The sequence below is a fragment of the Panthera leo genome, chromosome D1 (assembly GCF_018350215.1).
Source record: "Panthera leo isolate Ple1 chromosome D1, P.leo_Ple1_pat1.1, whole genome shotgun sequence".
Classification (NCBI taxonomy): Eukaryota; Metazoa; Chordata; class Mammalia; order Carnivora; family Felidae; genus Panthera; species Panthera leo.
The window spans coordinates 2,754,629-2,777,818 of NC_056688.1; the positions used below are offsets into that span (position 1 = coordinate 2,754,629).

The window sequence follows — 23,190 nt, forward strand, 5'->3', positions numbered from 1 at the left end:
ATGGGTAATCCTAGAAATTTTTATTTTTTCAGGTCTCACATTCTCCTCTTTATTTGGGAAATTAGCTCATATGTCGTTTGAGATACAAAGTATATTTTTGTATTATAAACTCTTAGTATAGAAAATTTTCAATTTTGGAAAACAGAAAAAATTCAATGCCCACACCTCCAAAATAACTTTTTAAACATTTTTATGTCCTTCTCATTTCTTTTTTTCTATGTATTTGCACATTGTTGATTCAGTAAATATTTGATTAGCCATTTAATAGGCCTGAACTGTTAACCTAGGAACAATTACTCAATGCCTTTTTAAATTTTGCATTTTCACACTTTAATTCAGGGCGTCTCTTTTTATCCTTAATTTTTTCAAATGTTTATGTGAGTGAGAGGCAGAATGCGAGCCGGGAAGGGGCAGAGAGAGAGGGAGACACAGAATCTGAAGCAGGCTCCCTGCAGGCTCTGAGCTATCAGCGCAAGCCCGACGCCTGGCTCGAACCCAGGACCTGCGAGATCATGACCTGAGCTGAAGTCTGATGCTTAACCTACTGAGCCACCCAGGTGCCCCAAGGGCTTCTCTGAATTAACACAGTAAACTGACAGTGTAGCAACTCAGATTTGGAACCTTCCTTGATGGTATTCAAGTAGTCCCTTTGGTTTTCTTCTTCCATGTAAATGGGATTAACTTCCTTTGACGCTATTTGGAAATTTTATATAAAATGTCTTTTAGCTGTGATTCTGTGCTACCCCCTAGGTTTATGTTGGCCTCAGATCTCCTGAATGTGTGTCTTTAATCTGGCCAGCCCACCGGTGCCCTGTTAACCAGTGCAGGTACTGGCAGAACCCCCAATCAGCCTTCTTAAGACCACTGCAAACCCCCTGAAATTCTGGACCATACTTGGTAATTTTACAGTTACTTTTCCTGTCTTTCCTGTGGTATGCTCATGATTTACCTTTTTTTAATTATATATGCAAATAATTTTACCCCATTAACATAGATCTAACCACATTGAATTCCCCTCTTCCTTCACCCCCAGATTTTTTACCGGAGCCTTCAGCTGTGCCTTAGGGAAGCTTTTATTCTGACCAAGCTAGTAATACCTGTTTGCAGCCAAGTAAGATCTTCCTTCCGGAATTATACTGTAGACCCCTATCCTCCTGCTATCCAAATCAAGTCACTTTATAGGAAATGAAAAGGAACAGCTGTGAGATCGTGAATGCCAAGTTTAATTAAAAAAACTTTTCATTTTCTAGTACTCCGTATACCCGAATGTGGATCCTGTGTAAATTGAGAGGTTTCCTAATTACTTAGCTCAGTAATGACAGGGCAGGCTTGGTTCCTACCTGGACGTGGAGGTGCCAACACAATTACTGTTGCTGCACCAGTGACGATTCCTAATTTACCGTACGATAGTTCCACCAGCTAAGTGTCTGCTTCTCAGGTCTGATTTCCATGCAGATTTCACAGTTACAGTCTTGTTTACTGAGAATACAGCATATTTGGGAAATACGTGACAACACAAGACTTGGGTTATAACTTGATGAGCAGAGCTCAATTAGACAAGCCCCAGATACTCAGGATTGTGGAATGCCTTGGTATAAGACACTGTAGAGGTCTTCTGTTCCTCCTAGAGCCCCGTAAGGGAAGTTGTGTGGCCATCATCACAGATCTAGTAAACAGTGAAGCCAGGCCTTGAACTCCAGTCACCTAATGCTCGTGGGTTCCAGGTCCAGTGTATAACCCTTTAATGAGATTTGTTTTGATTATGCACCTTCAGTGTACAGATCCTGAGAGTCAGGCCCTTGTCACTCGTGTGTTATAGGTAAGTCTGGAAAAGATACCGACTCCATCAATATCAGAATTTTAGAGAGCTAGAATAACGACTTGCATGTGATTTGTATTAATGAGGGAAAATTGCATAGTGAAAAATAGAAGAGCGGTAATTGGGAAAGATTTACTGTTCCTATTTTCTTCACAATTCCAAAAGGGAACCGTTTGTTCTTAGTTTGTGATAAAATTGTACCGTGTGCCTTGCAACGACCTTGGAGTTGAGGCACTTGAAAGGTAGGCTCACTTTGCTGTTTCGGCGTCTCAGCCCTACATGTGTTCTTATAAATTCTACTTATTAATAAGTGTACAGCATTCAGATACGCTTACTTTGTTTGGTCTTAACACAGTTTAGGTACACCTGCTTCAATGATTTTTCTTGATGTGTAGAATTTTACTTTTATTTACAAAGCAAATGTAAAGGAGATAAGCATATAGCTTCTGTTTTCTTTCAGAATTGGGTATTCATGCAGTGTAAGAGTAGATGCTCACAATGTGTTTGGTTGAAATCTGTATCTAATTGAATGTGTCATAACATGAGATCACTTTTACCTTATAGGTAGGATTGATTGGTTTAGTTTTCAGGGACATTGTTAGATTTATCAGTCTAGAAACATCTGTGTTGTTTTTCCTCTTTTCTCATGATGATATTCACAAATAGTCCTCTAAACAAAGTACTAATCAGCTTAGCACAGCAACGAACATGAGTGGTACCAGGTGCAGAGAGTCCTACGGTGTTGCCTAACTGAGGTTCTTGCCTCCCTGGGACCATCACTCAGGTTTAGTCTCCTGAGGGATTTTGCACAAGGGATAAATAAGCATGTATCCTAGCATTGTTGTAAAGCAAAGTTTATTCCACAAATCCCTGGTCCTTTCTTAATTGTGACTTAGCTTCCATGGTCTAGAAAAGAGTCAGTATAATATGGGGCTTAAGCACTTGATGTTGAAGGCAAGCGGCAGAGTTTGAATTCCAATTCTATTTTGTATTTTCCATGTGATTTGCATGTTATTTCACCTTTTCGCCCTAAAATACACAGCAACTTCATAGCTTCTCTGCCCGAACTGAATGTAGTAATCCATGTGCAATGCCTAGCCCATGTGTGGCACATGGCGGGTGGGCAATAAAACGATGATGATTATCCTGCGTAAGGAATTTTTTCTCACCTTAAGCATTGACTCCCAGAGAGCTTGTTGGGTGAAACTTCCTTCTGCTCGTGGAAAACGTCCTGGTGTGTTTCCTAGACTGAGTGCCTGGACCCAAAGTGAAAGGGAGGTGGAAAGAGAGTGAAACGCTAGACTCGAGGCAGAGAGGGCTTTATCAGGATCTACAAAGTAAGACTGTGTGCTTGAGTTTTGACGTCTGTAAATATTTTTCATCCTACTTGGAGAGTTACATTTCTCTAGGGAATGCTGTGGTGGGTGAGGATCTTAAACATTTTTTCGAGTGACCTTTCTACTTGTAAAGAAAACTAGGGCAAGAGAGGAAGAGAAAACCTCCATTGGTCAACAGGATCACAGTGCTGAGTAACAACAAACTCACTGTATCTGTCAGGTTGAAAAATACAGGTTATAAAGCCTTGAGAGGCTTCCAAAGGATTAAAGAGCTAACTCCTTAAATTTTAGTTTTAAGAGGGGCAAAAGATTAAGTAGAAATGTTTTTGTTTTGTTTTTATACAGTGAACTCTGTTTGCTTACAGCCTCAGCAAGGGTGCAGAGTTATATACATTTTACAAGGTTTGGTTTCTTTGAACATATGGACTGGATTCAGCCAAGTTAAGGTTTCATTGTATGTTATTGTTATATCATAACGTTTACCAGGAGAGATACTTCCAGATTTGTTAAGCGCCGGAACATTTATTAACAAGTGTGCAGATGGTACGTTAGACGCCTGAATACGAGGCCGTTTTACCTCCGAGGGGGAGCACACACACTGTGTTCGCACAGCACTCGTATAAGCTTATTTTAGAGCGTACTTGCCCTGTAGTATCGTGAGGAACTGTCTGTGTGTCCGGGGCACAGAGTGAACTCTGCGTTTGTTGAGGCAAGGTGTTAGGCTTTTCTCATTGTTTCCCAGAACCTGACATAAAAGAGCTTCTTAATAAAGTTGTGCTACATATTGAGCTGTTGCCTTTTAAGAATAAGGAGGATTAAAAAGTCTGCTTCTATCTAAAATCGAGTAACAGGAACCGGATTTCCATTTGAAACAACGAAAAAAAGAGACAGAGTACAGGAGGCAGTAGTTCTCAAGACACTGGACGTCAGCCACTGAAGGATGCTGATCCCTGAGAGAAGAGGGGCCGTGGGGTGAGTCCTAGGATTGCCCCCAGCCACCTTGTGGGCAGAGCTCCCTGCCACCGTGTGGGGAGACAGCCGCAGGGTGGACTCTGCCTCTGAGGAGTAGAGGGGGAGCTGGGAGAACAGAGACCAGACTGGACTTGCGGAGTGCAGGCCACAGTGCCGAGGAGAGAGCTGCAAAGAAAGAAGGCTCAGGCCGTTCGCAGAGGACCTACCTTGCGCATCTGGCAGGACCGTGGTTAGTATTGTGTATAAGGAATTACCTGGGAATAGGGTAGGAGGATTAGAGGAAAAGCATCCACCTCTCACACGGGCTCTGGAATAGTACCTGTTTCTACCGCTTAGAGGGGAACTTGGGATCGATGATGCTTTGGGTGGAGAGCTCAAAATGGTCTTAACCCGACAGGAAAGTTATTTGATCTGAAAGTAAATGATGCTCTGTTGCCTCCATTCAAGGCTTGAAAGCAAGACCCAAAGACTAAAACTATTTCCAACAGTTGACCTTGTGCAGTTTTAGTGTAAGGTCTGGTGTGACGGACAGACTCCAATGGGCTCCCTCCCGCCCTGCCCCCCTGAGTGTCCAGCTCCTAGTATTGCCACCATTGTCGGGTTCCTCCCTCATCGTACAACTAGGAGGGAGTTCTTGGCACAACCTGAACATCCCTGGAAGCAGATGGTTTGTAGCCCAGCCCCCGGATGGGAAGGCAGCTCAAGGGAGACCTTGATGGCGGGGTTGTGAAATCCTGAGCGGAGTACCCAGCTAAGCCATGCCTGGGTTCCTGACCCACAGAAACCAAGAATGCATTTGCACACGTTGCTAAGTCTGTGGTAATTTCTTAGGCAGCATAGTAAACTCCTGTTTTTGACATCCAGACATCACTACCAGGTACCAGAGAAGTAGTGAGAAAAGTGAGAAAAGTCAACCAGCGCTGACTGAGGAGCGATGCAGATGACAGCATCAGTAGACAAAGGTCACGACGGTATGATGGCTTCAGCCTCTGTGTTCAAGGAACTCTGGGAAGGATTGAACACGGGAAGTGTGGACACGGAAGATACACAAATGATCCACACTTCATTTCTAGGTGGAATGGGGGGAGGGGTTGCAGATGACACATTGTAGAAGACAAGATCAGTGAGTTTGAAGATACAGCCCCGGGACCTGCGTAATGAGGCACACCAAAGATGAGAAGGTGGAAAATACAGTGAGCACAGCGTTAAGGAGCTGGGGGATGACTTCAAGTGGCCGGGCCCGCATACAACTTGAGTCCCTGATGGACATTTCTTTTCCACGGTGGTGGCAGAGGTGGTTGATTTGCAGGCTGCTCTCTCGGCGGGTGTCCGAGAAGCTCACTCTAAATCTGTACTCATCAGTACCTTTGCATCTGGCTCTCAGGCAGTGGGGTTTATCTACGATAACGCCATAGCAGTTCTGAATTATTTACAATGTTGATAGACTGTGAGCGTCCTTGACGTGATTTCCATTTCATCATGATCAAGCTTCTGTTACTTAGGTTCCAAGTAACGCTCAAAACTGCATCAGCACTATTTTTGTTGTCTCTCATCCATTCCTTCTTTCTAACGAAGTGCCCCTGGGGAATCGCCTCTTTCCTACTTTGAGCCCATGTGGACCACATGGGGTGGATCCCCCCCTCCCCCAGCCCCACAGGAGTTCCGTGATGGGTTCTACCTCCTGGCTACAGTGGTGGGTTCCAGACTCACGTTTCCACCTTGAGGCTTATTGAGATCTTGGACTGAGACTCGGGCTTCACTGGTTGGAAGAGAGAAGCTTTCTCTTTCCCAGCAGGCGCAAAGCTGTGATTGGAGGTGAGTGCTGCCACAGCTGTTCTGTAACCAGAACTGATAAGGTGACATCCCGTATGAGAATGAGGCTCAGGCCGAAGGCTGTAGAGTCAGTTGGAGGAGAAGGAGGACGACGAAGATGATGACCGCCACCACCAATAACAGCCTTTTGGTTTTAGCCAGTTTATGTCAGGTTCTCTTTCTCTCATAATGGAGGGATGTTAAGAGGAACACCTTTGTTCACTCCGTCTCAGATCTGTGATCTGTGACCCTGAGAGAGAAGGGCATGACTGGGGCCCACTGCTGACTCGTACACACCTTGGCCGGTTTTCTGTCAGACATGTGTGCACACAAAGGACAAAAGATGTGGAGAGGTTTGCTTTTAACTCAAAATGAGGCATGGCCGTCGTACATATCAGGGTATTTGAAGAGTGAGGGGACGCATTCACTAATTATTATGGATGTAATCATTTCATTTTGCTACTGGTTTCAAACTGGCAAATACCATGTCAAACTGGGTGAGTATGTGTGTGAACACCTTGTCCAGGTCGTCTGTCCCAACTTCATCTAAGGAGACCTTATTTTAGAAAACCAGAGCTTTTGATCACTTGTCTCAACCAAAACTCCAGCTACTAACTGTTTGGTTTCCTAATACTATTGGCTCAGAAACAAATTCCCGATGCCCTTCCCTGCTGGCGAGCCCTCCCGGTGTTAGGTTTTGGGGGGTGAAGCTTTGTGCTTCCCCTGGAGCCTGGAGGTAAGTCTGGCAGGTGGGATCATTTGTCAAGATGGAAAACACAAGTGTAAATAGTGCTTGACAAAGTCATCTAGGTGTGTCAGGCCTGGCCTTGTTCTGTCTGAGATAATCTTCATAAAGTAGTGTAGTTTGATGGGGTAGCTACCTAAACCCAGAAAGAGAAGGTCTCCGCTGAAATCTGGGTTCTTCCTTTCACTACCGATCATATGAACTTTAGTATCCCTCCTCTGCCTTATACTGGGAATTCCAACATTTCCCCTGCCTAGATCACTGTGTTATTTAAAAAAATTTTTTTAAATGTTTACGTTTGAGAGGGAGAGAGAGAGAGAGAGAGAGAGAGAGAGAGAGAGAGAGAGGTGGGGGAGGGGTAGAGAGAAAGAGTGTGGTGGGGGAGGGGCAGAGAGCAAGAGAGAGATAATCAGAAGCACAGAGCCCAACCTGGGGTTCAAACTATCGGACCATAAGATCATGACCTGAGCTGAAGTTGGACCCTTAACCTGCTGAGCCACCCACGTGCCACTCACAGTGTTATTTTAAAAATATGATGAAGGCACCTGGCCATCTCAGTTGGTAGGGCATGTGACTCTTGATCTCGGTGTTGTGAATTCAAGCCCCGCACTGGGTGTAGAGATTACTTAAAAAAAAATCTTAAAATATATTTTAAAAATACGATGAGATCGTTCTCTTCAAGGGCTATATAAATACAAAACATTACACTTACTGTTTATTTTCCTTTTATATTGCTAACTTGACTTACTGTTAATTTTTAACACTCTGGAGCATCAGTAGGTAATGGATGTTTCACTCCTTTCCTAGAAAACGAAAAACTAACATTGAGGCTTAGAACATTTAATCAGTAGTGAGTAGAAGAACCCGCAGTTCATTTGAGGTGCATTTTCTATAAATATTGTCAATTCATCATAGTTGCTATATTAGTAGTTCATAAACTGCTTTCCATCTCAGTCACAGAGCATAATACACAAATAATGATCAGTTTACTTTTAAAATCTTGGATATTCAAACTGTTGAAACGTATCTATGTATTATCTTTTTTTCTCTTCTGTCATCTGTTTATTTATATCTGTGTATATCTGTGTGTGTATGCATATGTAGTCTACAGTGTACTAACAGATTTATATCGATACCGTGCTTCTCTCTTTCTCCAAACTTGACATTTTAAGTGTTTGTAATTATCATGGGAAAATATCTTCCCAATCTAAACTGAGACATTCAGAGAAAGAGCAAAAAGAATTTGATGCCACAGGATGTCTCTTGCCTAAGACTTTACAAACTTTGGCTATACCAGCATTATGATATAGATGAGTTTCCTCATCTATAAATTGAGGAAAGTATTTGATTGCATCATTTCTAAGGTACTTTCCAAACCTCAAAGTTGATAGCACTTTGATTTTCTTTTCATTTGGGGCTTACTTTCAGACACATTTATGCCTAGAAGTTGCTTTTGTAAGTACATAGCTCTGAGATTAAATCTACCAATATCTTTATGGTGTCTTTTGCTGGAGTATGTGTTGCTGATATTTTCAAACACTGGAAAAAGCAAGTGAAAGAACTAAGAGCAAGCAGTAGCAAACAATGGTTCTTTATTACGTGACACCAAATAAACAGGCCTGCAAAACATGAGGCTCTTGAAGATGTAGACTGTATTGAATAAAAATATTGCCAGGTAAGGAGTTTCTATAAATGAATGTAAGAATTGACTGGACAGTGCAATGTTTAGCCCAGTGACTTGAATATTGCTGGTGTGTTTCTTACGGACTTATTCTAGAAGCAAAACCAATACTAGTTATTACTAACATTATTCATACTAGCAAACATTAATTATAGATTTGGAATTAAAAACTGATTTCTTAAAACAGTTTTCACAACCATTTTTATTTCTTATTAGAACAGTGTACCCACCACTAATAAACAAAACATTAAATAATAAATGAAACTAGATACCTGGTTATGAATGAAATGTAACCAATTTTTGCCAAAATTTTTATTGAAATATTTTTCTTGCATAGATCTTATCTACTTGGTAGTATTTGCTTAACATTGAATTTGAATTATTTAGACAATCATGTTCGTGATGCTCTTTTTTGTGTATTCTGAGTAGACTTAATACGGCATTTGTATACTCCCATTCATTGGGCAATCTGATATCAGTGTTAGCTGCAAAGAGGGTGGAGTCATAACCATGTCCAAAGCTAACATGAGTACTTACAGAAACTTCTAGAGAAAAAAATGTGTTTAGTTGTTTAATTACCTACTGTGTGTTTGCACTGATCCCACTGAAGTGAATGATCTGATTAAGAAAAGGTGCACTACAGAAATCAGCAGTCAGGAGGAGGAAACGCCAAGGCAGACTTGGGGGCGGACTGTCATTGGTCGCAGTCACATGGGACGTCGGTGGTAGAGCATCTGTGGTGAGAGTCAGAGTTCGACTTTCGTGAGGAATCCTGAAAGCTCTTGGTCCCTGCTGCCAAAAAAATGTTGTGTGAAATTTCACACGAAATGTTGTGTGAAATGCACATACGGAAGAAAAAGTAAAGGAAGGGAGTTTTAAAAAGTTAAAATTTTGGTTTTGAATACAAGTGAGGGTGTGCGTGAGGGACGGGCAGAGAAGGAGGGAGGGAGAATCCTAAGCAGGCTCCATGCTCAGCACGGAGCCCGATGTGGGTCTTGATCTCACAACTGTGACATCATGACCTGAGCTGACATCAAGAGTTGGACGCTTAACCAACTGAGCCACCCAGGTGCCCCAAGGAAGGGACTTTTAAATTGTGCTTTTCCTTTTGTTTTTAAGGGTCTTGTGTTTTAATGTCTAAGCCTAAACAATCAACATTTAGCTTTCAGAGTGGAAAATCATTGCTGAATCTCTATGACCTGATAAATTCAGGGCAAAATGATTGAACACCTACACTGTGTTTGATACATTTGAAACTGGTTACAAAAGATGAATCTCGTGGATGTAAGAAGATAGCTGAGAAGTGTTTCTTAGGCATCTTCAGTAGCATTTGAAAATTATATGAAGATAACGGGACTGTAGTTTGAGGCTAGGAGAATACAGATTCCCTCAAAACGGGAAATGCACAAGTTGGGGAGGGGCAGAAAGAGAGAATCCTAGGCAGGCTCCGTGCTCAGCACAGAGCCCGACATGGGTCTTGATCTCACAACTGTGAGATCATGACCTGAGCTGAAATCAAGAGCCCAACGCTCAACCAACTGGGCTGCCAAGGTGCCCCAAACATTATTCTTTTTAAAGTGAAGAGTTCCGCGGCATCATAGCGTTCAGAGACTCTGCCACTGTCCAGTTCATCATCGCCGTCGTTACTCCTGGAAGAGCCCTGTACCTGTTCCTCTCGGCCAGTTCGTTTCCGTCCCCCCCGCCCCCACTCCCCGCATCCAGTCTCAGGCAGCTGCCCATGTATTTTCTGTCGAAATGGATTCACCTGTTCTAGATGTTTCATACAAATGTCATTGTAAAATGTGTCATCTTTTCTGCCTCCCAAATTAAGTCATTTTTATCAGAATAACATAGTATAATAAACCCAAAGAAATTTTAACAGCCTAATAAAGACGGAAATCTGTGAAATTGAAATCAATGTTACATAAGAAAAAAATCAAAATTTGTTAAAATGAATCAAGTCAGGTGGGGAGAAAAAGAGACAAAGCAGTGTTAGGAATAATTACTGATGTAATAGAAATTAGAGAGTTAAGAGGTAAGAAGTTTCTATAACATTCTTAAGGTACACCAATAGACATAAATGAAAAGATCCTAAACTTACTGCTACTGAGAGAAATGAGATTAAGACCATTGTGAAAAACCACTCAGCAAAATGAAGACACCTTACTTGGTTAGTCGGTGTGGAGCTTTGCCTAATCAGTTTGCAGAATACTTTGTTTTTTTGTAAAATTGAACACGTACATTCTTACTCTCTGGTCATTCCTTTATTAGAAATACCTTAAAGGAGTGCATGGGTGGCTCAGTTGGTTAAGCATCCAACTCTTGATTTTGACTCAGGTCATGACCTCACACCTTGTGAGATCGATCCCCACGTTGGGCTTTGTGCTGACAGCGTGGAGTCTGCTTGGGATTCTCTCTCTCTGCCTCTCCCCTGCTTGTGCACATGCCCTCTCACTCTCTTACTCTCTCAAAATAAATAAATAACAGTAAAAACAACACACAAAAGAGAAATATACCTTAAATTTACTGTCGTATTTATGTACTAGAAATATGCAGAAATGTTCATAGCAGTACTGAATGTAATAAAAATAATGGAAATAGAACCAAAAAGGAAAAAATCCCTTGGTAGACAAGTAAATGAGATGCGTATATGAAATAATTGTGGGAACATCATCTTTTTTTTTTAAATTTTTTTTTTTCAACGTTTTTTTATTTATTTTTGGGACAGAGAGAGACAGAGCATGAACGGGGGAGGGGTAGAGAGAGAGGGAGACACAGAATCGGAAACAGGCTCCAGGCTCCGAGCCATCAGCCCAGAGCCCGACGCGGGGCTCGAACTCACAGACCGCGAGATCGTGACCTGGCTGAAGTCAGACGCTTAACCGACTGCGCCACCCAGGCGCCCCGAGGGAACATCATCTTAAGTGAAAAGCAGGTCACAGAAGACTGCACCCAGCATGGGAGGGTACCCAAGTAAACACAGTATTTAAAGATACATTTGTGTTTCAAAGATTGCGTAGTAATGATCAACACTGAGTTTCATGATACAGACCATCTGGGGTTTGGGGCCCAGGAGGACCACAATGGTGGATTCAAGGCTATCTGTAGGATTCTTTTTCTAAGGTTGTAAGTTCACAAATGTTACTTTCATTATTGTAATTCATAACTTATGTAACAGGTAGATGTGTGATTATGATATATTAGATTTACACACTTAAAAAAGCGATAATATTTACAGAGATTTGTGGGGAGTAAGGTAATGGGGGAAACTATACTGTCATACATTATGCCCAGTAAATGTTGGCTGTTACTATCACTTTTCTCCCAGAGGTCTAAACGTTTCTAACTCTGTCAGTAAAAAACACGTTCATACACAGTTCTAACATATTTATTTTTAAATTATGTTAGTACCACTGCTCTAAGAATTCTTTTGGACCAATAAATATAAGTATATAAAATATCAATAAAAATATATGAAATAAACAATATTTTTAAATTAGTAAGTTTTATATATTAATGGTAAATAATACTAGTGAGTGTAGATTTCTGTTTCTAATAGTGCCCTATATCAGAACATTTTTATTTACTTTCTTTATAGAGTGTTTAGACACTTACTGTTTTCATAATGTGAGCTGACAAACTCACTTTAGGACAGAAAGAAGCATGAACTCTTACCTGCTTTCATTTGCATTATTAGGAATTAGTCTTTTTATTTATTTTTTAAATTTTTTTATTTTTTTATTTTAGAGAAAAGGATAGAGAATGTTCATGTGTGAGCCGGGAAGGGGGGGAGTGAGAGAGAGAGAGCGAGAGAGAGAGAGAGAGAGAGAGAGCACGCGCGAGCGAGACACAGACAGACAGTGAATCCCAAGCAGGTTCCACACTTAGCTTGGAGCCCAATGTAGGGTCCCGGGAGCCTGGGACCATGGCCTGAACCGAAATCAAGAGTTGGACGCTCAACCGACTGAGCCACCCTGGCACCCCAGGAATTATTTTTAATGTGTAGTTTCTTTAAAAAATTATTTTAAAGCTAATTGTCCATTGTTTGAGGATTGACTTCATGAAACCTGATACAAGATTGCATAAATCCGTAATAGCTTGCAGTGTGTAGCACTATGCTGAAAATGAGTGCAAGTGTGGGGCACCCATCCCTCCAGGAATGGCCACCCTTCCTGAAATTGTGGCATGGGTGTGCTTCAAATACAAAGAGATGATTCACGTTTCAGTCACAATAGTAAATGTCAGAAAACTTCTGTTTTTAAAATTTGGATGAAAAATACTTTAAGTTCTAAGTCTTCCATCAGTCACTTCCTGCAGGTGATTGTCTTGCTGGTCTCCACTTTGGGTTCATTAATGTCACAAGTGAGGAAGGCTGGCCTACCACCCAGCGTCCAGGCTTCCGTAGTGGTGACTTTTACCTGGGGGATCATTTGCGATTCTTTGAAAGTTTCACTCGCCTGCTGTCTAGAGCCCAATTGGTTAAAGTATTTATCCATTTAACTGTTGATGAAACCAACTCTGTTTCAGGCAACGTGTTCGGATATGAAGACGCTTCAAACATAATCCCTGGCCTGGAGAAGCTTTCAGCCTAGTGGGGAAGCAGGTAAGTGAACAAGTACAATGTCCTTTGCTAAGCACGATGGTGAACACTATTGCTGTGATGCCGTGAAGTCTGCTTATCTTCATGACACTTCGTGAGGTCAGTAGGGTGCCTGATCTTACTTCATTGTGTAGGTAAAAACACTGAGAGGTCATCAGAGTCACATAGGCCCCAGTACTGTCACGTCACTGTCCTAACCCAGGGCCACTGGGTTTTGAGGACCATGTACCTTCCACAGCTTGGTACTTGCATCAATTTCCTAAACCTGAGCACCTGTGAGAGAAATGTTGTGCCTTTCTTTCAAAATCCTGTTGATTCTTTTCCTCATAAGGATCTAAATATGAAGTTTCATATTTCAAGAAACATCCTAATGAAATGAGGAAGGAATGATGTTGATAATCTTGGATGGATACACGAGGGCTTATTAAAAAATTGTTACTTGTTATGTGCAAGACATTTCTGTAGCCAAATGTTTTAAATTGTCATCTTGAGCTAAGCTTCATGATCTCTTTTCAAAATGTAGCCAGGTCATCATCAAGAACAAAGTTGAGATATTAGGTTAGTGTTAGAAATCCCTCTTGCACCAGCTAGGGGGAAAAAAGCCTCGTTAGGTGATTTTAACTCTCACTTTTGTGATCGTGCAATAGGCATTCTCCCTATTTTCCACTAGTGCTTTGTGTACTAGTCACAACAACAGAGCCATATTTTCAGAAGCAATTTAGTTAGCCAGAATTCTTTTTTTTATATATATATATTTTTTAACGTTTATTTTTGAGACAGAGACAGAGCATGAACGGGGGAGGGGCAGAGAGAGAGGGGGAGACACAGAATCGGAAGCAGGCTCCAGGCTCTGAGCCATCAGCCCAGAGCCCAACGCGGGGCTCGAACTCACAGACCCTGAGATCGTGACCTGAGCTGAAGTCGGACGCTTAACCGACTGAGCCACCCAGGCGCCCTTAGTTAGCCAGAATTCTTAAAAAGAACTGCTAATCGCCCGAAAGAATTTGCAATCATTAATTAGCAAAGAAAGATTACAGTAATGAAATTATCATGAAATTTAGAGAGCATGAAAAGCATTTCAAAAACATATTTTAGAAATTAATTTGAAGGATAGTGATGATTTCCTATTAAAACCTCGATTTGAGTATAATCTGTTCTGATGAGCCTCTGCTTTTGAGTCTGCATAGGAGAGATTTTTCAGGAGAGAATATTTCATTGAAACAGTTTTAACATTGAAATTTTCAAACCATCAATCTCTTCTTCATTTTCTCACATCATTTGGTTACATTCGTAAATCATCTAAAATGTTAAGCTTAGGATATTAGGATCTAATGTGAAATAAATCACCACTGCAATACTTTTTCTAAAATTTCATGAGTTTGTACTGAAAGAAAGGACATGTGATAAGGGAAAACCCAAATACCACCTTGCATTAGGTTGAGTAGGGTTTAAATAAAATATTAGGCCTCTCTGTTTCTTCCCCTACACTGACTAGGAAGGAAGTTAGGAACTTAACTAAAACGTCCTTGAGGTCCGTGAGGTGGGTAGAAAAATGTGGCCAGGTCCGGGATGCTCAGTGGTGGCTCGCCTGTTGTGTTGCAGCTAAATTTTCCCTGTGTGGTTGTGACATATCCTTTCCCAGCCAGAGCATACAATAGGTGCGTTTCATCAAATTTCCTGTGTGTCAGACACAGAGAAATACCTGGGTGCTGATCGTGTCATCACGTCAGAGCACAGAACCTTAGAAACCACCTCCTCTGGCTGCTTTGTATTTCACATTCGGGAAGCTGGCTCCAGGAGGTGAGCTGTTGCAAAGCCCCTGACGCTGGAGAGGAAAAGTGGAGTGAGAACCCAGGACGCTTGTAACTCAGAGCGTTTTCTCCTCTGCTCTCTTCCTTTCACTGGTGTTCTTTCTGTTCCACGTGGAGCAGATGGTCCTGAAGAGACAATGTTTGTGAAAAAGGACAGACTCTGCGAATGTTTAATTTTGATTCTTCTGTCTCAAGTCTTCCACGTCTGTAATTTGATGCCCTAAGTGGATGTGCTTTGACCTGTTACTCTTGATGAGCTCCCTGGGGAGTGTGCGTTCAGCCAAGCCCGTGTTCACTCATCAGGAGAAAACTAACAGGGATTAACACGCTCCCCACTGAGGTTGTCTCCTTCTTCCACCCTCCACCCCCACCGCCTAATCTGATTTCACCATAACCCAAACCCTACATGTCTACAAACAACTATTCCTTTAGGAAACAGACATGGGAACCAGAGGCAGACCCCAGACAGGGCCGTGGTCAGGTCACAAAACTGTGAACACTTTACGCGAGATGCTTAAAGAGCCAGTGTGTAAAAGAGCATGTCTGCCGAGATAGCAGAACGGCGTCTTCTGCTGGGCCGCTTAACTCGCATCATCTCCCTCTTGGCCCTTCATCTCCCTCCGAAGATGCAAACCTCTGAGCAGCTTTGTCCTCTTGGGAGGTATGTCATTCTCACTAGACTTCTGTTGAGCCCCTCGTACCGTTGTGAGCCTACACTCTGCCACTGCCAGATACGTGGGACCCTGCCCCCGGGGGACACGCTGAGCTGTAGACAGTTGTGCCCCAGAAATCAGCTCAGTCTTCGGCAGTCGCGGTGTAGTCAGAAAGCCGTAACAAATCTATTAGAAGCGTGATTTTTTAAGGACATTTTGTCTTTTACTTCAATGTACTCATCTCTAAACTTCGTGTTCTGTTATTGGCCTACTTTTCAAGAAAACTAAGTAGCACTGTTTGGTCCAGCAATCATTTTTCTTAAATAATAATTTAATTCTGATTCTTTCCATTGCAAAGCTAATAACACACATTTCATGATGTGAAGTCCTTTTAAAGTATCAGCATGCAGAAAATGTTCTTTACCATTTTAATTAATGTGGCTGTCATATTCCAAATATTCTGAAATACTTTCAAGGGGTGTGAAGTATTAGGTACATAAATAAATAAAAATATTCATTGTTGCATTTCATTAGCACTCAGGCAATGAATAGAAAAGGAAATTTCCATAAATTGATGTATTGAATTTTCAGCTCATTCACTGAACTCAACTCTTTGAAGCCTGTAATTTTCCATCTCGAGTATTCCCTTCATCAAATAATTTACTTCTTCCTTAATAAGGCTCAACATTGAGAACGGCAGCAACTAGTGAGGAAGGGATATGTGCCATGTGTGTCTGTGTCTGTGGAGTGACCTGCGTCCAAAGTAGATGTTTTCTTTGTGGATTTATGGTAGAGGTTATGGCGTCACTGGTGTTCTGAGCGTGACGGGCGGGACAAAGCAGCTGCTCCTGGACAGCAGGTGCTTCTGGCGACAGCCGGGGGATGGGCACAGGTTAGTGACCAGGTCCTGCTCTCACCCTCACCCTCACCCACAGCCGGGGGACGGGCAGAGGTTAATGACTAGGTTCTGCTCGCACCCTCCACTGCTGAGAGGACTCACCTCAGAGCAGGAAGGGTTCCCTTCCTGCCTCCTCTCTCCCCCTTTCAGATTTTCCACCATGTCCTTGCGTTGGTAGAAATGAAGGAGAGAGCCAGCTGGCTGGGAGCCTGGAGCCCTGACTGCACACCTGCAGGGTGGAGGGAAGAGGGTTGCGTCAGGCCTGTGAAGGGTTAGGACAGTGACGGGCTCGGAGATTGTGACCCATGTCCTAGAGGGAGCTTGCACGTGGATATCCACCTTGCCGTTGTTTCCAGTCGGTACATGCTGGATGCACTTACACGCTCCACAAGATGATGGGGAAATACGGAAAAATGGGTAGATAACTGCCTCGTGTCAAGTGGATAGACATAACAATATAAAGTAGAAAAAACTGGAATTGCTAAAGAATGCGCGAAGTGAGTTCACTTAGGTAAGGTCACAAAACACAGGTCACCCTGTACAGTGGTTTACGGAACAAGTAACAGATAGCGATGGGGGGTTACTTGTAGGAAACATGGTGATGGATAGAATTTAGGAAAAATTCAGAGGGGTTTCACCTGTACCTACTATTTGTTTCTTAAAAAAAATATAAATGAGTCAAACATAGCAAAATGTTGTGGTTTATTATAGATGAATGGCCAGTGCGTTAATGCTTATTTTCTTATTGTCTATTATTGGTCAATATTTGAGTTATCCCGTAGTTTTAAAAAAGACATACAAAGAAGTCCGGTGCTCCTTTTCACGACTCCTCGGTGGTTCCAGCGCGGGCATGGGCACCCGCCTCTTAGCCCTGGTGGTCGGCTCTGTTCCCGGCTCTGATTGTCCTTGCATGGACAGGACAGGGAGATGTCCAGTGCCTCCCACGGGAAGGCCCTCAGGGATGCTCCCTTTGTATTGGTGATAACGTTTGGCCCACCTACAGTACACGTTTGTTAAATACATGAAAACCAGTGATCTTAGGCAACTGGCAGCCTATTTTTCTAATTTTTCATATGAACTTTGTATTTCACAAATGCTTTGAAGTTTACTGGTTTCCGTTTTTATGGGTAAGAAAACTGTGGCTCAGATAAATGAAAGTTGCTTAGGGTCACCTGTTTGTGTCAGTACAAGATACACCTCCCTGCGTCCTTTTGCCTGTGATGCTCTACCACCCACGGTCAGGGAGGGGTGTCAAAGGCCTCCCTAACCAGCGTACACAGTGCAGACTACTGTGCGGGGACAGAGACCCTTGTGCAAACATTCAAACTCATCATAGACCTGTCATCCCCGTGTACTTGTTAGAACATCACCTGTCATCCTTCACAGCATCACAATTTGAGGTATCAATTCTCTCTTTATCTTCACACTCAGGAGAGCAGTCGGCTTGCTCTTAGTTCGTCCTGAGCAACATACTTGCTACATGCTGTCCTAGTTGGCTGGCAGTATTTTAACAAGGGTCTTGACAAAATATTCCATCAAAAAGGAAAAAAAAAAAGACAAGACTGATAACCATTTAAGGACTGTTTGAAAGATTTAGGCATCCTTACAGAAGAACAGATTTGGGGGAATGGTGAAGTTTGTTGTTTTTGTTTTAGTTTTTGGTCAAATTCTCAAGCTGTCAGGTTAAAGAAGATTCGGGCGTAATCTTTGTGACTTCTAGAGCAAAATGAAGACTGCTGATGGTTGTTACAGAGAAACAGCTTCTCTCAAAGTCATGAACTTGCTAACAATTAGAATGGACATTGGTTTCTTGTGTCTGATAAATGTGTTGGGATTTCCAGGTACAGGATCGTGACACCAGCATGCACACCTAGCTGGCCTCTTCACTTCCTTTCCGGTAGAAATGCTCTGTTTTCTCTGGACGGATTGCCTTCGCTAAAGTCTCTCATGAAACGTCTACAAAATGGCAGCTTACGAGACATCTTTGTCTCACTCCTGATTTTAGCAGAAGTTCTGTCTGTGTCTGCATTAAGGAAATCTGTTTTTATTTTTACTCGGGAATGGGCGTTGAATTTGTTCAGTGTCCTTTGACTACGGTAATCATACTGTTTTTATTATTTATTATTTATATTTTTGAGGGGGGGCAGGGTAGAGGGGGAGAGTGAGAGGGAGAGAGAGAGATTGATTTTTAAGCAGGCCCCCTGCTCAGTGCAGAGCCTGACACGGGGCTCAGTCTCATGACTGTGGGATGATGACCTGGAGTGAAATGAACAGTCAGGTGCTCAACCCACTGACCACCCAGGTGCCCCACAACATGGACTTTTAAATCTTCTGTTTCAGGGTTATTTTCCTTGTCATTGTTGTTTCTGACAGTTGACTCTTTTCCATTGATTTTTACGAAGTTGCTACCTATTTATCTTTTTCAGGGACTTTTTAGAGGAAACAACTTTGTGGTGTAATTACTTGGCTGGATTTTTTTTTGTTTCTAACTCATCTGCTCTGTTACTTTTCTATTTTATCTTTATTTTTTATTTCATGCTTGCTTTCTTATTCAAAAAGATGTAACTGGTTTTTTAATTTTTATTCGTAATTTCTCTTGATTTGAGTATTTAAAATCATGAATTTAAAATTATGAATCTTGTATATCACTGCTTTCATTGTATTCCGTAGATTATGATTTATGTATTATCTTTATCATTTTCTAGCAAGGCTGCATCTAACTTTTTATCCCTTCATTAACTGAAGCTAATACACACACATGGATAGCATATATACGCGTGTAAATTTCTAGGAAAGATGGTGTCTTGGGTTTTTGTTTCTCTCTTTGAATGAAATTCCTATAATGTTTAATTTATGATAGTTAGGAGGCTTTTCATAATCCAAATGTTAAATTTTTAAAATATTTAGTATGGATTTGAAATGTATACTTTATCATAAGGATGCAAAGTTTGATAGATGTTCATAATATCTCTTCCGCTTATTGTATGCTTTAGGACTTCTGCATGTTTTTGCGGTGTCTGCGTGCCATGTCATGGACGGAGTGGCATGCAGACTATAACTATTGGTGCCATTCTAGATATTTTTCCTTGCACCTCTTGCAATTTCTGCTCTTAAAAAGTTGTATTTTGGTTCATAGATATTGCTAATTGTTCGGCCTTTATGCAAATTGTGGTTGTTAGCATTCTAGAATGTCTTAGTTTTGGGGGGTAAATGTCTTTGGCTTGGGTCTAAACTTTTAGCAAACAAAATCGTAACACAGATTCTTTCAAAAGAAAGATTCTATAAATCAACTTTATAGAGGTTTTTAATTTACTAGCTATAAAATACATACATTTAAAATTTATATTTTGATTTGTTCTGTTGAATTTATATACTTGATAAGGACCACCACAAACAAGATACAGAACATTTAGATCATTACCCCCCAAATTCCCTTTTCCCCTTGAGTTGTTTTCTGCCCCAGGTGACCACTACTAATCTGCTTCTGGCCGTTTATCAATCAGTTTTGCCATTTCTAGAATTTTATGTAAATGGAATAATATGCTGTATAATTATTTGAGGCTGCCTTTTTTTAGTGAAAATGATATTTTTGAGATTCATTAAAAATGTAGCAGGTGTTAGTGGGTCCCCTCCCCGTTAATAACTTAGCAGTATTTCATTGTATGGAAATATTCTAATTTGTTTATCTGCTTACGTGTTGATGGATATTTGGGTTATTTCCGGTGTTTAATTATTAAGGATAAAAGTCCTATGGATATTCGTATGTATCTTCATTTCTTTTGGTTAACAATTAAGAGTGAAATTCCCAAATTATATAGCAAGTGTTTTTTTTTCTTCATAAGAAACTGCCGACCTTTTTTCCAGTGTGATTGAAAGATTTTACATTTTTTCCAAAGTTAAAAAAAAAAAATCACCATGACTTCATGTCCATATCAACACCTGTTACTGTCACACTTTTAAGTTTCAGCCATTTTAATAGTATTAAATGTATTAAATTAAATAGTATGTATTAGTATCACATTGTGATCTTAATTTTCATTTTCCCATTGACCTATGATGTCAACCAGTTTTTATGTGTTTATCGGACATTAATATATCTTTAATGAAATACTGTTGAAATCTTTCTTCGTCTTTCATTAGGTTGCTTGTCTTCTTGTGAATAATTTATTAATATGCTGGATTAAATCTTTTGGTATAAGTATGTATATATAAAGAGAGAGCAAGAGAGAGCTTAGAAGTTTATAAGTATGTAAGAGAGAGAAAATTTTCTCTCCATCTCTGAACTACCTTTTCATTTTTATCACAGTATCTTATAAAGAATAAACATTTTGGGTTTTGACGATGGCAACTCAGCATGGCACCTTCAGCTTCTGGGTATCAACTCTACTTAGTGTTTCTTTTAAAACCACAAAGTTGCCACACTTTCCCTTGCCGAAGGCAACTTCTACCTGATTCTCTTCTCTGCTGCGATCTCGTGAGCTTCCTCTCTTGCTTTTGGGCTTTTATATCCGCCATTACGTTACATTATCACAGTAAACTCTGTCTCAGTTACACTGGATGCGTGCACTGTGGGTGATAACAATATTTGAATTGCTTTTGTTTACACAGCACACACACACACACACACACACAAAGTTTAGGAATTAAAAGTCAGGTTGCCTCCATTATTACACCGCCTTTCAAAATTTGAATTACAACTAAAAATTTAGTAGCACGTTGATAGTCACAGGGAAATTATGTCATTTGTTATTACCACTATTTGTATAAGATAGGCAGAGAATTAATTTTAGCTTCACTTTATAGACAAAAAGAAAATCCACATTTTTTTATTTCACATTCCCACGGTTGTAAAGTGAAAATGCAGAGCCAGGAATTCATGACATACTCTTCCCAATCTACTGTGTTGATCCTCGATAGCTATTTTCCCTTTGGACAACTCTAACCTGTGTTAATGGAACCAAGAGAATGATACTGTAAATAGAGAAGGATTGTCTGTACTGGAACATGGCTCAGAAGTACCAGGTAGAAAGACAGAATCAAAGCAAGAGAATTAAATGTGCCAGTGAGTGAGTGAGTGAGTGAGTGTGTGTGTGTGTGTGTATGTGTGTGTGTGTGTGTGGTGGGAAAGAAGGCGGAGATAATTGTGTGGGGATTAAGAGGTAGAGAGAAGATTTGATTGGTCAATTAGATTTCACAGTCTCAACAGTGTTTTCTAATTCATAAACTTTATGCTTACTTTTATTTACTAAGCCAAAAAAGCATAATAGCTTTAGTACAGTGGTATCAGGTGACCAGTGCACAAATTGTTGTGAGCATTCCTTTTTCATATTAAGGAATCATTATCCTAAGTGAAACTTTGCTAAGGGGCTTACCTGACTTTTATTTTCTGAAAGTGGTTTAAAGAGAAAGAAGAAATACAGAAGATGTTTTTAATTTTATAGAACCATTGAGATACATTTATTCCTCCAGATGTATTCGTGTAGACTATGAAGACTGATGAGAGAAAGTGGGGGTGAGAATCACAGCGAGGAATTCGTTCTCTGACTCTGCCCGTCTGTTGGTATGTGGCGACCCCTTACATAGTTACATTTGTGGCCACTTAGCTCCTGACGCTGATTTACAGCTAGAGTCTCACAGAGTGGATTTTCCGTTGCCTAACTGCGATAAAGAGACACACATAGATGTCGCGGGAGATGGGTGATCGCGCACAGTCGTTCTGATCAGGTCGGGGTGCTTGGTGTCTCTGTTCAGTGGCCTTCACACACAGGTCTGCCCACAGGCTCTCAGGAGCAACTGAAAACCGGCATAAAACATTACCCCATCTCCCCTCTCAAATTCAGTTTATGCGGTAATATTGCTGGTCAGTTTTAATAGTGGTTCACTTAAGAAAGCAGGGGTTCTTAAATAAAAGATTTTGTGATGGGATTAAGGAGATGAAGCTTATTTTACTTAATTCAAAAATGGGGGGGAGCTCTTCGTATGCGTAGGGAAAGGATGTAGAGAGGAGGAAAGGGACTTTATGAGAGGGGAAGACTGTTCTGACAATTAAGGGGATGTTGCAAATATTAGCAAGATACAAATTGACTGTTTTTAATTACACATCCGTTTTAGATGATTCCAACTTTGTAAGGTGGTTTCTCATAAAATTAAATGCAGGCATCTATTAAAGGACTGTTTCTTATGTTTTCACTCGTATGTGCAAGACTCAGAAGACTGAGGGGAAGAGGAAAAAATAGTTACACACAGAGAGGGAGGGAGGCAAACCTTAAGAGACTCTTAAATACAGAGAACGCAGGGAGGGTTGATAGGGGTGGGGGAGGGGGAAAAGTGGGGGATGGGCATTGAGGAGGGCACTTGTTGGGACAAGCGCTGGGTGTTGTATGGAAATGATGAACCACGGGAATCTACCCCCCAAAACCAAGAGCCCACTGTACCCACTATATGTTAGTCAACTTGATAATTATGTTAAAATACAAAAATAAAAATTTCTGTATATATATTTTTACATTAAAAAAAGGACTATTTCTTAAAGGTCTTCTTTCTACCACCAAGTCACAGAACCAAACAAACTGCCTCCGGTTATTTAGACCTTTGAGGTATAATGATTTCATATGTTTCTTTTTACGGAACCCTTACCTAGGGAAAGGGGAAAAATAACAAACATGCATTCCTAGAGAATAAGCAGTCACTACACAAGCATTTAACCCTGACGTGATGATGTGACTCTGAAAAGCCGCAAATGAAGATAACGAATAACTTTTTGGAAACTCGTAAGTCTAGCATTAAGAAATCTTTTCAATTCCAGATCCGTTTACTCCCCTGAAAGTATCCAAGCTGAATTCTTTTTTAATTCAGCATCTAA

General features: G+C 41.0%; 1 long non-coding RNA gene across 1 annotated transcript in view; it reads left to right on the forward strand.

Annotated features, from left to right (window-relative positions):
* Positions 1–23,190, forward strand: part of LOC122200893 — a 156,513-nt gene that overhangs the window by 20,510 nt on the left and 112,813 nt on the right. Inside the window, exon 2 of the long non-coding RNA XR_006193974.1 lies at positions 12,894–12,969. This is a non-coding gene — a long non-coding RNA (uncharacterized LOC122200893). The remainder of the gene's footprint in view (positions 1–12,893; positions 12,970–23,190) is intronic.